Raw genomic sequence first — 15,772 nt, 5'->3', positions numbered from 1 at the left:
TTCTCCACCGACCTCTTTTCCTATAGGCTACAGGACGATGCAGCTGAGGACCACAGCCAGAGGACAGCAGAGCAGCCAGAGAAGGAACCTGGGTCTTGGAATGACCTCATGGGGCAAGCCCGCTGGCCTGGACTCCCCACCATGTGACAGAGAAATCAGAGTCCCATCCCATCTGGGCTCCTTGGTACAGCGGCTAACCCCAGCTAATTCTGAGCACAGGAAAGATGAATGGTCTGGGGGCTGCTAGGACACTTCCCTCCTATCTGACTAGTCTGGAACAGCAGCTGGAGTGTGACAGACTCCAGATGCGGTAACAGGAGGGAGAGTGATGCCTGGAGGGCCACTCCCACTGGTGCCACTTGTAAGAAGCCCTGAACCTTCTGGGAGCCTCATGGGTCTATTCATCCTGGAAGCCTCCGTCCCCCCTCTTCCTGCCCCCTTCCCTTTCCACTAACATCTCCCTGACCTCAGATTGTCCAAGGCTCCTAGGTCTCAACTGCCTGATTCGATAAATTAGTCGGCACCAACAACAAAGGGCCCAGGGAAGGGAGCTCCTTCCCATTTCAGGTTTACTAATATTTATCTAGAATGCATGATGTTGCAGGTTGTCAGATTTTTCTGTGTATATTTAAAAATGATGTATTTTCAACCTCCATCTATTAATACAAGTTACGTAAATTAGTTTATATTAATATTAAATTCACTCTGTTTCCCTTGGTCTCAAGGTATTTAAACAAAGAAAAAGGAGGGGCGGCCCAACGCCGAAGCTCAGATCTTGAACCTGGGCAGCGGAGTTTCTACGCTCTGACAGCACAGAAGGTGAACTGGGAAAACACAGACGTTTAAGATGGGATTCGAACACAATTCAGACTAGTTAATCACTTTCCAGGGCAGATCGCCCAGATCAAATGGGCAGCTTCCTGGAAGGCAAGGCAAGTTCTGCCTGGTAAGATTCTGTCCTACCCCTTTGTAGGAGAATTTACTGTCACCATAGGAACCTTGGTGAACCAGCAAAATATCACTTACTTGGGTGAGGCCCAGGAAATTATTCAGATAAAAAAAAAAAAACATCAACATCTCAGATTTTTTTTTCTGAACAGGGCACCATAAAATGCCCAGAGACCTATGTCTCCAGGATGTTCTGTTAAACATGTTCCAAAGATTTCTGCCTCAACTGGTGTGGCTCAGTTGGCTGGGCGTTGTCCCACAAACCGAAAGGCCACCAGTTCAATTCCCAGTCATGGTACATTCCTGGATTACAGGTTTGGTTCCCAGTTGGGGTGCATATGAGAGGCAACCTATTGCTGTTTCTCTCTCACATCGATGTTTCTCTCCCTCTCTTCCTCCCTCCCTTCCCCCTCTCAAAAAAATAAATAATTTTTTTTTAAAGATGTCAGCAGGTCAGAAAACAGAATCCTCTGGGCAAGAGGGGTCCATAGACCGGTGGTCTGGGGAAGTCTTTATCCTTCTGGCTTAAGGGCTCCAGGGAAGCCTTGAGAGAGGGGTTGGTATCATCTGTTTTTACGTGTGGGGCAAGCGAAGTTGCAGGCCCACACCCTCCCTCCTGCTTGGGATCTACTTAGAGGGGAAGAACCCAGGAGTGAGGAAGAGGAGGCTGGCCCAGCAGGTGAGTCAGAGGGACAGGTGGACACTGAGCAAAGACAGAGAGGCCTGGGGTGAGGCCATGGGGGCGGGAGCAGTCAGGAACATCCAAAGCAGAAATCAGGCCACGTGGAGGCGACCTGTCTGAGAACAGCTCTCGGTAGGATGGGGGAGGGACAGTAAACAGAATATTCTGGGGCTCAACTCTGCCTCTCTTGGTGCCACCCAAGCTAAGCAGCATATGCAAGAGAGTTGATTGCCTCTCAAATGTTGATTCTAATTTTGAAATCCTTCTATTCTAACAGGACATCAAACTAGATATTATAATAGGAGAACACACAGACTGCTACCTCCGTGAGGACTTTCCAAAGAGAAGCCCACACGCTCTGCAGTGTTGTTGCAAACCCTGTGCAGGGTGGGGGGTGGAGACGTCTCGGCCGGGCCCCCCTCAGCTCCGGTGCTGCAGGAGGCGCCAGGGCGGCGGCCCCCCGGGTCTTCACACCCTCACACTTGTTCCCAGACAATTTGTGAGGTTAAATGTCATTGCAGGCTAGGAAAAAACACCCACCAGCAGCACCTCCTGAGAAGCCGGGCTCTAATAAGGCCTTTCCTTGACTAACTCTCCAGAGGAGTCCCCATAAGAGTGTTCATCCAGCAGCCAAAGAGCAGTGTGCTGACCTGTTTACTAAGCTAATGTGCTAAACTTCAGCACATTAGCCTTTAGAAAGAGTAAACGTGGCGCTGGCTGGTGGCTCACTTACTTGGAGCATCATCCCGGACACCAAAAGTTTGCAGGTTTGATTCCCCATCAGGGCACCTACCTAGGTTTGTGAGTTCAATCCCTGGGCAGGGCATGTACCGGAGACAACCGGTGCTTCTCACATCGATGCCTCTCTGTCTCTCTCTCCCTCTCCCTCTCTCTGTCTCTGTCTCTCTCTCTGCCCCCTCTCCCTCTCTCCACCCCCTCTCCCTCTCCCTCTCTCCCTCTCCCTCTCTCATCAGTAAACATATCCTCAGGTGAGGGGAAAAAAGAGAGTAAATGTGACTTGAGCAAGAATTGATATTGATGTCAATTTTGTGGTTAGATACTTATTTATATAACTGACACACAGTGATACCCCCAATAAATCTAGTGCCCACCTGGCACCATACACAGCGCATGGGAAACAGAGGAGTGAGAATGGACTTGTTGAAAGTCTCATGGTCGACAAGCTGATCCAGCCTCCCCATCACCCTGCCGCTCTTTCTCTCTCTTCCTTCTCCCAGTGAGATCTCCATGGTCTTTAACTGCCAGCTGCAGCATCCATGGCTTCCAGATTGTTACCCACTCCGATGAATTTTCTCCTTCCCTTACAGGGGAGCCATCCCAGGGACCAGAACCTGTCTTCCTGAGCATTGCTGTCATCCAGCGGGACGGCCAGTGTTTGCAGAGCGTGCCCGGTGTGGCCCTGCCGTGTTCCCCCAAGAACATGACCTTAGAGTGGCACGTGCAGCCAGGCTCCAGGCCCCACGCTTCCCTTTCCCATCAACCTTCCCTCCGGGGGCTCCGCCCACAGTCACCGCACTCTGTGCCTGACTCACTCATTGCCCGTTCAGTTATTCCACATGGACCGACCACCTCACTGCCGCATCCATTTTCGGGATGCTGAGCCTGGAAGGGCAACCTTTGAGAAGGAAGGGAAACTGGCCATCTGGACTCCAGAGGCTGATCTAGAAAAAAAGAAAAACACTGTCCAGCCCCCATCTGCCTCTTGGAGGCCACAGAAGCTGATTCCCCCACCCAGGCGAGCACTCGAGGCCCACGCTCGCTCCCCAGCTTCAGCCAGAGGAAGCTTCGCTTGGTCTGGAGAGCAGCATGGATTCGCCCTTTTTCTTCCCTATATTCTTTTTACAGAGAGACTCACATCTTTCCACCTCCCATTGGGGCCTTAGTAGCCTCCAAAGAAATAATAATGATTATTAGAACTAAGACTTATGTTTCACTTTTATTTATCTTATTTTTTATTACAGTTGACATTTCATATTATTTTAGTTTCAGGTGTACAACCCATGACTAGACATTTATGTAACTTACAAAGCGATTGCCCCCGGAAGTCCAGTCCCCACCTCACACCACACAGTTGTTACAATATCACTGACTACATTCCCTATGCTGTGCTTCACAGCCCCATGCCTGTTCTGTCTACCTACCAGTCTGTACTTCTTAACTCCTTCACTTTCTCACCCGGCCCCCCAGCTCCCCTCCTGCCTGGCAACCATCAGTTTGTTCTCTGTATCTATGAGTTGGTTTCTGTTCTGTTTGCTGATTTATCTTGTTCTTTAGATTCCACATCTAAGTGAAATCATATAGCAGTTGGCTTTCTCTGCCTGACTTATTTCACTGAGCATAATGCCCTCCTTGGTTCATGTACATTGTCATAAATGGTAATACGCCATTCTTTTTGTGGTCAATATTCCATTGTATATAGGCACCCCTTCTTCTTTACCCCGTTGTTGATTGATAGATACCTAGGTAGATTCCATACCTTGGCTATTGTAAATACTGCAATGAAGGGGTGCATATATAGTTTTTAATTAGTGTTTTGGATTTCTCTGGATAAATACACAGAAGTGCAATTGCTGGGGCGTCAGGCAGCTCCATTTTTAATTTTTGGAGGAAGCTCCATCCTGCTGTCCATAGCGGCTGCACCAGTCTGCATTCCCGGCAACAGTGTCCCCTTTTCTCCACATCCTCAGTAACACTTGTTGTTTGGTGGTTTGCTCCATTCTGACAGGTACGGGGATATCTCATTATGGTTTTAATTTGCATTTCTCTCATGATTAATGACACTGAGCATCTTTTCATATGTCTATGGGCTGTCTGTCTGTCGTCTCAAGAGAAGTGTCTATTCAGGTCCTCTGCCCATTTTTTAATCGGATTGTTTGTTTGCTTGGGGTTTTTTTGTTTTTTTGGTGTTAAATTGTATGAGTTCTTTGTGTATTTTTAGTATTAATACCTTTATTTTTAGTATTACTACCTTATCAGATGTATCATTGGCAATATTTTCTCCCATTTGGTACATTGTTTTTTCATGTCATTGATGGTTTCTTTTGCTGTGCAAAATCTTTTAGTTTTCTGTAGTCCCATTTGTTTATTCTTTCTTTTGTTTCCCTTGCCCGAAGAGATATATCCAAAAATAATATTATTAAGAGCAATTTCAGAGAGTTTACTGCTTATGTTTTCTTCTAGTTTTACGGCTTCGTGTCTTTCATTTAAGACTTTAATCCAGTTTATTCTTGTATATGGTGTAAGAAGTGGTCCAGTTTCTCTCTCTCTCTCTCTCTTTTTTCCTTTCTTCCTTTCTTTGCATGAATCTGTCCAGTTTACCCAACACCATTTATTGAGAAGACTATCTTTACCCCATTGTATGTTCTTGCCCCCTTTGGAGAGGTTAACGGACCATCTAGGCATGGATTTATCTCTGGGACGTCTGTTCTGTTTTTTTGATCTGCATGTCTGTTTTTATGCCAGTACCATGCTGTTTTGATTACCATAGCCTTGTAGTATAGTTTGATATCAAGGTAGCTTGATACCTTCAACTATGTTCTTTCTCGATTGCAGAGGCTATTCAGGGACTTTCATGGTTCCATACAAATTTCAGGATTACTTGTTCTGGTTCTGTGAAAAATGCCACTGGCATCCTGAGAGGGATCGAGTTGACTGTGCAGATTGCTTGAGGCAGTACGGACATTTTAATGGTGTTAATTCTCTCTATTCATGAGCACGGTATAAGCTTCCATTTATAAGCTTCCATTTATTTGTATCTTCTTAAATTCTTTTCTTCAATGTCTTATAATTTTTTGAGCATAGGTCTTTTACCTCCTTGGTTAAATTTATTCCTTCCTAGTTAATTTATTTATTTAAATTGCAAATGGAATTTTTCCTTTAATTTCTCTTTCTGATAGTTCATTATTAATGTACAAAGTGCAAATAATTTCTGAATATTAATTTTGTATCCTGACACTTGACTGAATTTATTTACCAGGTCTAGTAGTTTTTTGGTGCAATCTTTAGGATGCTCTGTGTACAGTATCATGTCATCTGCAAATCATGACAGTTTTACATCTTATTTCCAATTTGGGTGTCTGTTTTTTTTGTCTGATTACTGTAGCCAGGATTTCCTAGAACTAAGACTTACTGATCACCCACTATGAGCTTAGCCTTGTTCTGAGTATTTTCTGTGCCTGATCTGACTGAATACTCATCACCACCAGAGAAGCTGTTAGCCTCCTGAGTTCCCAGGACCCCTGGCCTCTGGGACATGTTCTTGAGCTGTCCCAACGATGTTTTTGTGCACAAGGTGGGCCTTGGATGAACAGTGTCTCAGAAGCCCTTCCCTAAGCCAGAGAGAGTGGCGTCTTCCTTGTCATCAGCTGTTCTTCTGCCTCTTATCTGCTTTCTCGCCCAGCACTTGGCCCTTCGTGAGTTTTACTGCCCAGTCATCTCTGCGGCCCCATCTCTGTACACCCCCAACACAACGCTCTTCCTCCTTACTCTCAGCTCTGAGGCTCTGAGTGGAGTTTCTCTAGGTCCTACTCTAGGATCAGCCTCAGGATAGCAGTGGCCCCACACTGACCCTGTGTCTGTTCTGCACCTGGCTTGGCCACCAACGCAAAGCCTTGGAGCAGTGCTGAAGCCAGCTTCAGGCTGCTGAGCCTAATGGCTACTGACATTTGGGGAGTGCTTTATCTCTTGAAAAACAACATTCATACCCATGACCCCTGTCCTTTCCTCCTCTCAACAGTCCTGAGAAATGGGCATTATTGTCCTCATCTAATGGTAAAGAAACAAAAGCTCAGAGCAATTGAACACTTTTTCCTGGTTACAGCTTCTGAATGGCAGAGTTTGACCCTGAGCCCAGGTCTGCTGATCCAGTACTGCTGGTCCTTCCCCCGTGTCTTCTTGGCCTAAGCACTGGTCTCGGCATTGCGAGGCAGGGGGAGGACAGGGGGAAGGACACACCAAGGCCAATTCAGATGGATGGCCTCGCAGTAATGACACTGCAATGTGCTCTGGAGTCAGGGGATCAGAGGGAGAAGTTCCCCAAAGGAGTAAGTTGGAAGCCCACGATCAGTACAGAGAGACTCAAGGGGCATGGAGTGTCGGGAAGGGAGGGGTCGGGGGGCACACAGACTGGAAGGAGGGGGATGTGCAGATAAGGAAGACAATGTCCTGGAAACAGCAGGTGGATTCACCTGGCTGGATTGGACAATTATTGGGTGGGGGGGTCTGGAGGGGGTCAGGGGCCCGCACAGATCTGCAGATCAGAGAGATCAGCACTTGGGTTTGACCTTACGGGCAGCGGGGAGACAGGAAGGTCCTGGCCGAAGAAGCTGATGTAATGAGAACGTTGTTTGAGGAAGATTATGTGGTCAGTTGTATAAACAAGTGCAGAGGAGAGAGGCCCGGGGTGGGAGAGTAGCCTGGAAGGAGTTTGTTGCAATAATCCAGACTCCTGCCCACACCAACCTTTTTAAATTTTTTTTTTTTTTTTTTACTTTTTAGAGAGAGAGGAAAGGAAAGAGAGAGAGAGAAGCATAGATTTGTGCTCTACTTATTTATGCATTCATTGGTTGATTTTTTTTTTTTAAAGAGGGAGAAGAACATCAATGCGTGGTTGCCTCCTGCGCACCCCCTACTGGGGACCTGGCCCACAGCTGAGGCATGTGCCCTGACTGGGAATTGAACCAGCAACCCTTTGGTTCACAGGGCAGTGCTCAATCCACTCAGCTGCACCAGCCAGAGCTCACTGGTTGACCCTTGTATGTGTCCTGACTGGGATCGAACCCACAACCTTGGCGTATCAGGATGAAACTCTAACCAACTGAGCTAGTAGGCCAGGGCTATACCATACAAACCTTTGAGCATTCTTCCCCCTGTTCATCACGTGACTTAACCAAGCCCAAAGGCAGGACCATGGCTAGAGGTGTAAGAAGCCAACAATGTCTTGCATTGCAGCTCTTTCTGCCCCTGTCAGCTTCCAGGAGAAGCTGGGAGGTTGCGTTTCTTGGAGGGTGACCCACATACCACTGGCATCGGAGCATATGAGAGAGTTTTCAGAAGGTGGATTCCCAGACCCAGCTCCAGCCTTGCTGACTCAGAACCTCTTCCAAGTTGGGGAGTGGGTCCCAGTAATCCGCTTTATTTCAATAGACGTTTTCTTTTTTCAATAGACTTTTTAAAATAGACTTTATTTTTATAGAACAGTTTTAGGTTCACAGCAGAACTGAGCAGAAAGGAGAGAGTTCCCATACACCCCATCTGTGCACAGCTGCCCCACCACCCACACCCCCAGAGGGACACGTTAGTTCCAATCGAAGAACCTCACTGCGACCTCATCATCGCCCAAGTCTTTAGTTGACATCAGGGTTCATCTTGGTGCAGTGCCTTCTGTGGGTGTGGACAAATGTGACATGTCCTCACCAGTGTAGTTATCACACAGAGTATTTCACTGCCCTAGACACCCTCTGTGCTCTGCCTGCTCACCTTCCCTCCCCCTAGCTCCTAGCAGCCACTGACCCTTTTACTGTCTCCATAGTTTTGCCTTTTCCACAACATTGTATCGTTGAAATCAGACAGTACGTAGCCTTTCCACTTTGGCATCTTTCACTCAGTAATAGGCATTTAAGATTCCTTCATGTCGTTTCACGGCTTGATGGCCCATTTCGTTTTAGCGATGATTATGTTCCATTGTGTGATGTATCACAGTTTATTTATCCATTCACCTAGCGAAGGACATTTTGGTTGCCTCCAAGTTTTGGCAACTGAATAAAGCTGCTATAAGCATTTGTGCACAGGTTTTTGCGTGGACACATTTTCTCCTCCTTGGGGTAAACATGAAGGAGTACAGTAGCTGGAGCGTGAGGCAAAGGTGTATTTAGTTTGGGGGAGGACTGCCGGAAACATCTTCCAAGGTGGCCGTGCCATTTTGCATTCCCACCAGCAATGAGCCAGGGCTCCTGTTTCCCTGCATGCTCCCAGCGCTCCGTGTGCTTGGGGTTCTGGATCTTCCCCATTGTCACAAGTATGCGCAATCTTAACTTTCAGCAAGCTCCCCCTGGCGCATCTCACACTTCCTAAGGCCTAGGGCCACTCCCCAGAGGTGTGCTCACTGTCCGGGAAAGCGCGAGTATCTCTGCTGCAGGAGCAGGTGGAAAAGCAACCGTAGGATGTCTGGAGCATCACCTGAGGCCCCAAGTGCCCCCCAAAGGACTCACGGGTCTGCGTCCAGTGTCTGCACAGGATGAACCACCTTTGAGTAATGCCTCAGCCTGGAAGTGTAGAAGTTTCTAGAACCTACCAGCTATTTGGTGGAGAATCCTCAGGGTGACGGTGGGGGGTTGCTTTATTTGGTTGGTTTTGAAGGGGCCAAATTCAAGCCTCCAACTGTGCATTCCAAACAGCCCTGACCTTGGCTTTGTCCCTGTTAGTTACTCCTTCACAGGGCAGCTCTCACGCATGGCCACTTCACTCTCGGCGCTGTGAGCTTGCCAGGGCCAGGATCCCTGGATCCCCGCCAAGGGCCGAGTGACGCACAGACCCATGTCAACAGTTCCCAGTCCCGAAGAGGCATGGCCTGGAGCCAGCACAGGGCGCATCGGGGTCAGGCTACCCCAGCACACACCCAGCCCAGCAGCCCCAGGGCCTCCCACACACCCTCACCACTGAGCTACCACCCTGGTGGGTTTTATTAAACTTGCTGAGCGTGGTGAGCACTTCGCTTCCTCGCTGAGGACTGAGAAGAGGCTGGCACACTTCCCTGTTCAGACAACATTAAGGCAGCAGCCCCAGGATCCCTTAATACTCTCAACATCACCAGCTGTCTGTGGCAAGGGCCCGGAGTGGGTGCAGGAGGGGCAGGGGGCCCTGCTGGGAGGGACAGAGCCGGGCCGAGGAGCTCAGTTTTTAGATGGGACCTGGTCCACTCAGTGGATTCAGAAACAAGGCTAATGCTTCTAGGGGCAGGTAGCTTCATCTCAAAGTGAATGGTTCCCGGAGCCTCAGCCTGCGTCCTCTCCCTGCTTAGGAGGTGGATTCCTCAACGCCACACTGGCCACTCTGGAGGAAAAGGCCTAACAATCCCTCTCCATTTGGGTCAGTCTTCACATTCTTGGGGACTCAGCCCACCTCTCTGGTTGGTAGAGTCACTGCTGCCACAGAGCGGGAGCCGCAGATGGAATCCAACGTGCCCTAGCAGGCACCTCATTAGAGAAAATCTAAGACGCTCTTGAATTTGGAGAAGCGCTTTGAGAAGAGGCAACTAAGCCGGCCTTGCAGCATGAGGAAGAGAGGCGTCATTTGCACAGGTTTTGAAGGTAGTCTTTGATAGTGGAATAGACACAACCAACGCCCATGCCCTCGGGCGGCGAGCCACACGCCTGAAGCCTGGGACTCGCTGAGGGTGAGGCGTGCGTTAGTTCCTTCCTGGTCTTGAAACAGTACTTCTCTTTTCTCCAGAGAAGAATCGGTGCAGCCAAAATCTCACCCAAATGCCATGAGCCCCTCTGTAAATGTGGGAAGGTCTCTCAGGATGACGCTGGTGGGACTGGGGCGGTCACAGTGAGGCCAGCAGGGTCCGGAAAGAGAAGGGACCTTAGGCTGCCATCCAGAGGCACCTTCCGTGTCTGTCTGGTCTCATGGGAACTCAGCCAGGCGGTCGGTCCACCTTAGGGCTCAGGAGCTGAAAGTGACTTAAGGCAAGATGTTACCTTTAGCCTGCAGAGGTCCGACCCTGTGACTGTTAGTCAGGTCTGGGCTACTGTCTCCTGCTGACTCAGAGGTTGCTGATTGTCCAGGGGGAAGGCTAGGTCTCTGAGGACGAGAGAGAGACAGAGACAGAGAGGTGATTTCTAGGGCTAGGATTTGAAGCTAAATTTAATCGGTCATTAGGACCCTCAGTCTCACTGCCCCCTGTGTCCTAACGTCTTCTTATATGGATACCAGCCACACTGGAGTGGGACCCACATTTTAAACTTGATTTTAACTTTAATCACCTCTTTAAAGCCCCTATCTCTCCATATTCTGAGGTATTGGGGGGTAGGACTTCAGCATATGAATTTGTGGGGAACACAATTCAACTGGTAATGCCTAGCAAGCCTCTTCTCTGCCAGCATCTCCACCACCACCTCCCTAGCTTTGGCCTCTCCAGGACCAGAGCTGGGCAGGCAGAGCCATAATGGGACAGGGGGATTCTGTCTGGCTGGCTTTGGGGCCCTCTGGCCTCAGCAGATAGAGAAAACTACCCTTTCCTTTGAGAATGTCTTCCTGGGTCCTGTGGGGCCCCTCCAGCAATTCCGAGGGGCTGTCTCCTTTAGTTCCCTCAACGAAGGGGATGCCACACCGCCAGCAACAACACCCTCTCAGCTCCTGGTTTTTGGAGGTGGAGGCACTGTTTTTTGCGGTGTCGAGGGCAAAGACATGCAAGGGGCCCTGGGTCTGCTTCTCGGGTGAGACCACATCTCTTCTGGCACCTCCTTTGCCAGGACTGACAACCCGCCACTGCAGCCTGGTGGCGCCTCCTCCAGCCAGCACAGCCAGTTTCCCGCCCCTCAGAATCTCAGGCCAGGGTCAGGTCCCAGTTTCTCGTTAGAGCCCTGATGTGTCTGCTTAAAGCCCCTCCCCTTAAGATGGAGGTAAGGGGACTTGTCCCCATGTCTTGCCCACTGCATAGCCACAAAGAAAGAGTTCTCCCTCAAACTCCGCTCTTCTCCCGCCCTCTTTCATAGGTGTCAGGAACCTCCCCTGGAAGCCCTACCAGGGGTGGGCTGGTTCTCGCCTTTGGAACGTGGGGGTGCTGGACCCTTACTGGCTGGTGCCTCAGGGGAAACGGAGGCAGAGTCCTGTCTTCACACCTCATTACAAAGTGTGACATTCATTGGGGTGGAAGTTGGGTGGCCGTGTCAGGGAAGCTTGGGGCAACATTTACCACCAGCTAAAATTGGGGTACACAGTCCTGACCAGTGTGTCTCAGTTGGTTGGGCATCAACCTGCAAAACAAAAAGTTGCCGCTTGGACTCCTAGTCAGGGCATGTGACTGAGTTGTGTGTTCCGTCCCTGGTTGGGGCGCGTATGGGAGGCAACCGCTCGATGCTTCTCCCTTACATCGGTGTTTCTCTCCCTCTTTTTCTCCCTCCCTTCCTCTCTCTCTAAAATGAATAAATACAATCGTTTTAAAAATAAAAATAAAAGTGGAGTGCACAGCTGCAGGCCAGAGGTGGCCTTTCCCTCCTAATCTTGGGTCTCTAGCTCCAGGCGAGCCAGCACCACCCATTTAGGATTTTATGGTCTGAATAAGTTACTTTCAGTGGGCACAGTTAACTGAATTGTGCTTTTCCATGGAAAGTGCTCATCCTATTCAAAGACAGACCAGTTAAGACAGCAAAACAGGGCCCTGGCTGGTGTGACTTAATGGATTGAGTGTCAGCCTGTGAACCAAAGAGTCACTGGTTCGAGTCCCAGTCAGGGCACATGCCTGGGTTGCAGGCCAGGTCCCCAGTAGGGGGAGCAGGAGAGGCAACCACACATTGATGTTTCTCTCCCTCTCTTTCTCCCTCCCTTCCCCTCTCTCTAAAATAAATAAATAAAATCTTTTTTAAAAAAGACAACAAAACATAACCATAACATTAGTATAAAAGTTATTTTTTAAATATAATGCAATTCAGATAAAGTCCAAAGAAACAGGAAGAGGCCCGGAAGTGAGAGAGCACGGCACAGAAGAGGTAGTGGGGAGAGGCGATGATTAGGTGCTTGTATCACCAGCCTCTGAGGGTCATGAATCTTTCTGACATTGCCTTGAAAGTACCCAATCTACGCGTCACTTACAAAGTCATGACGTTACCTGGGCCTCCGTTTGTGTAAACACTGCTGATGTTTGGAGCTAAAGATCCCTTGTGAGCTTACTTGTTCTATCACGGGGACAAGACTGTATATCTTTTCTAATCCCGGAAAAACTTCAGACTCTTTTCCCTGCCCCACTGCTCAGAGCGTCGTCTTCACTTCTCTTCTCCCCCGTGGACAGATGTGCCAACAACAGTGGCCCCAGGGCACGCACGCAGACGCACGCCCCTCGCCTCTCCCGGGCACCTGACTCCATGGCTTTTCTCTCCTTCACCCTGACTCTGTGCTCTGCCCACCGGAGAGCCGCCTCTATGTACAATGCACCTCAACTTCTGTGGTTTTCCTTTTGGGGGCTGACCTGGAGCAGATTCCAGCTACCATTTTCTCCACTGATGACACAACGCCATCATCTGCCCAGAAGAGGTTGTCTGACACACACAGATATTCACATTGTCCTTGTTCCTGGTCCTACTCTGCCATTACCACGGTCTTATGTCACCGCTGCATCCTCTGGCCCTCCTCTCACACTTGTGTGTGTGTGTGTGTGTGTGTGCGCACATCCACAAAATGTATAGCGCTGTTCTGTGTGTTCCATGATTTACATAAATGATGTACCATATACTCCATTTTCTAACTTCATTTCTTCATTCCACATTATGTCTTTGAGTTCAATTCACGTTGACAGAAATCTAGTTCTTTCTTTTACCGCCCTCCTGCTCCGCCACCTCCCCAGGGAGAGTTAGACCTGAGAGCTCCTAGGACCACCATATGCAGGCAGAGCCCATGAGAGAGGGGAAGGCTCACCGGGCAGAGAAGAATGGCACGAACTAGGGATTGGGTGGGTCGTGAGCAGGGCGCAAATACAAAGAAACAAGCTTGAACTGCAGCAGGAGAGATTGAGATTACCTGAAAGAGAAAGCTTCTTTGCATCGAGGCTTGCTGAAGTCTCCATTGTGGCCAAAATGCCTTTAAACAAAGAGCAGTCTTTCCCCAAAAGTGGGAGACTAATTGGATGACTTTTCCTCGCATCCCATGATTTTCTATCTGGTTTTCTATCCCAGACGGCAAGGGCCACCTTCTGTGGGTGAAAACGCTGGAGCGGTGGAGAGCGCCCAAGCCCCTCCCCGCCATCTGTCTCTGGGAGCTGAGCAAACACTGGTCAGCGCACCCTTCTGGGCTCTGGTGAGACTCACCACACCTTTGTCACAACTGTCGCTCTCCACGTCCATCTCCGCCACACCATCTGGGATCCTGGCACCTGGCACAGAGCATGTCCCCAACGCATGTTTACTGCATGAACCTTGGGTGAACTCTACCTCCCCATCCCACTTTTAGAGCCTAGAAGTATTGGCCAATACCCATATTTCCCTCGGGTTTTTCATTCATTTATTCATTTATTCTTTCATTCAACAAAGATTGACTGAGTCTACCCCAAGCCAGGAGATGGGGTCGGATAAATAAGGTGACAGATGAAATGCATTGGTGTGGAGATCACTAAGCTGATGGGGAGGGGGGAGTGAGGGGGGATGCATCCCAGCTGGTCAAACAAGAGACAATTGCAGAGCCAGTATTCCAGGCAGAGGGGACAACAAGGGAAGGCTGGAGGAAGGATGTAAACGAGGCTGAGAATGACTCCCCGTCACCACCAGGCAGTGGCAGAGAGTGCTGAGAGGCGGGGGAGCCAGATCATCTGCCCGGTCAAGCGTCAGATTTTATCTGAGGGTGATGAGAAGCTGTTGGAAACTTTCCAGCATGGAAGTGAGATCCCGGTCGGATGTGTGCATTTGCTGCAGTGGGGGAAGGGGACTGGAGAACGGCAGAAGCAAGATACCTGTTAGGGAGCTGTCTCTGTAATCCATTCATTCTACAAATGTTTACGGAGGGTCTAGCCAGGCTCTGAGGAGATTCTGGACATAAAATAGGGAGCACAGAGAGAAAGGGCCCTGCTTTCGTGGAGCTTGCGATCCAAGGGGGCATCAGGAAATCAATGAACCACAAGAATGGTGGTGTCATTACAAAGAGAGGTAAGCTTCTAATGAAGAACAGGGTTCTTTGAAAACACCAAACAAAGGAACCCACCCTCCAAATAAGAACTAGGGTAGTTAGAGAAGGGGAAAGAGAAGAGAAGGGTGTACCAGACATGGGGGTGTAACTGGGGAAGGAGGGAGGAGTGAAGGGAGAGGCCATGTTACTGCTTAGCATCAAGGCGGACAGGGGTCCCCCTTCTCAGCCGATCTCAAATCGCAGCAGGAAGAACAGTTTGGGTGTAAGCCCCTGTGGACCTCCACAGGAGCTGTCCTATTGGCAGGCGGATATGGTTCCAAAGTCCAGGAGAAAGGGATCAGGCATTATCAGCTCACAGCATCTATTGTACAAACCCAAGTCTCCAAGTTCAAGGCTGCTGCAGACCGGGAACCAGGTAGGTGCTAGGAGAGGCCGGGTCCCAGGAGCTGACCCTTGGGGGAACTCAGCAGAGACTTTCTCAGCAGTGAAAAGTGCTCACCTACACATGTGTGCATTTTTTCCTGAAGTCTAAGCTACAAGAATCTGGACTTTCTGGCCAGGGGAGGGCTTGCAGCCTGGCCACAATTTTGTCAGTGACAGACACCTGCAAGTCTCGATGGCTGGAGAAGCCAAGACGGCCTTAGGCTCCAAGTCAAAATGAGGACTGACCAGACTGTGGCCACTTAAAAGCTCCTGCCTCTCCTTTAAAATTTTCTAAAGGAATTAGGGCTCCAGCTACACAGAGCTGAGGACCCCACCAGTCTGTGAAGCCCCAGCAGCCCCAGGTGCCCAGCGCACATGCACTGGCCTCCCAGGCCCACGGCACCTGGCACCAGGAGCCAGGCAGGTCTAGAAAGTCCACATATTGAGAGCTGGCTCTGGAGGGGACAAGGCATATGCCTAATAAAAAGCCTTTATTCGTAGTTTATCAGGAGATATTATTTAAGGGGTCCTGAGCCCTAGGGATACAAGGTTTTAGCAGCAAATGCAGAAGTTGATCATGGGGGCCCAACGTATGGGCTGAACGGTTTCCATCCAGCAGTGCAGGCTGGTCAGCGATATTCCTTCTTGGTATTGCACAGTGAGGCGAGAGGTGCGGTTTCGGGATCCCTGGAATCCATCTGTCTGTCGCTACTAAAATTGCACATTGACACCCAATAGCTGGTCCCAAGCCAAACTGGTGGAGCTCATAGTTGTTCTTCTAATACCCTCTGCAACACCCAGAAACACACACCGACTCCACCACCACCGAAGGAAAAACTTTGTTCATTTGGGCCCCACCAACTCAGA

The 15,772-nt window shown here is 49.6% G+C and overlaps 1 long non-coding RNA gene across 2 annotated transcripts in view; it reads right to left on the bottom strand.

The window, feature by feature from the left end:
- LOC112305873 (uncharacterized) overlaps positions 1 to 11,628 on the bottom strand; it is a 29,652-nt gene extending 18,024 nt beyond the window's left edge. For both annotated transcript variants that reach the window (XR_006655604.2, XR_008425261.1), the window contains exons 1-2: positions 9,316 to 11,628; positions 3,184 to 3,312 (exon numbers count right to left, since the gene is read on the bottom strand). This is a non-coding gene — a long non-coding RNA (uncharacterized lncRNA). The remainder of the gene's footprint in view (positions 1 to 3,183; positions 3,313 to 9,315) is intronic.
- Positions 11,629 to 15,772: the final 4,144 nt, after the last annotated feature.

Source organism: Desmodus rotundus, chromosome 10 (genome assembly GCF_022682495.2).
Source record: "Desmodus rotundus isolate HL8 chromosome 10, HLdesRot8A.1, whole genome shotgun sequence".
Classification (NCBI taxonomy): domain Eukaryota; kingdom Metazoa; phylum Chordata; class Mammalia; order Chiroptera; family Phyllostomidae; genus Desmodus; species Desmodus rotundus.
Note: the sequence above shows the minus strand (reverse complement) of the source record. Positions and strands in the feature narration are given on the sequence as shown.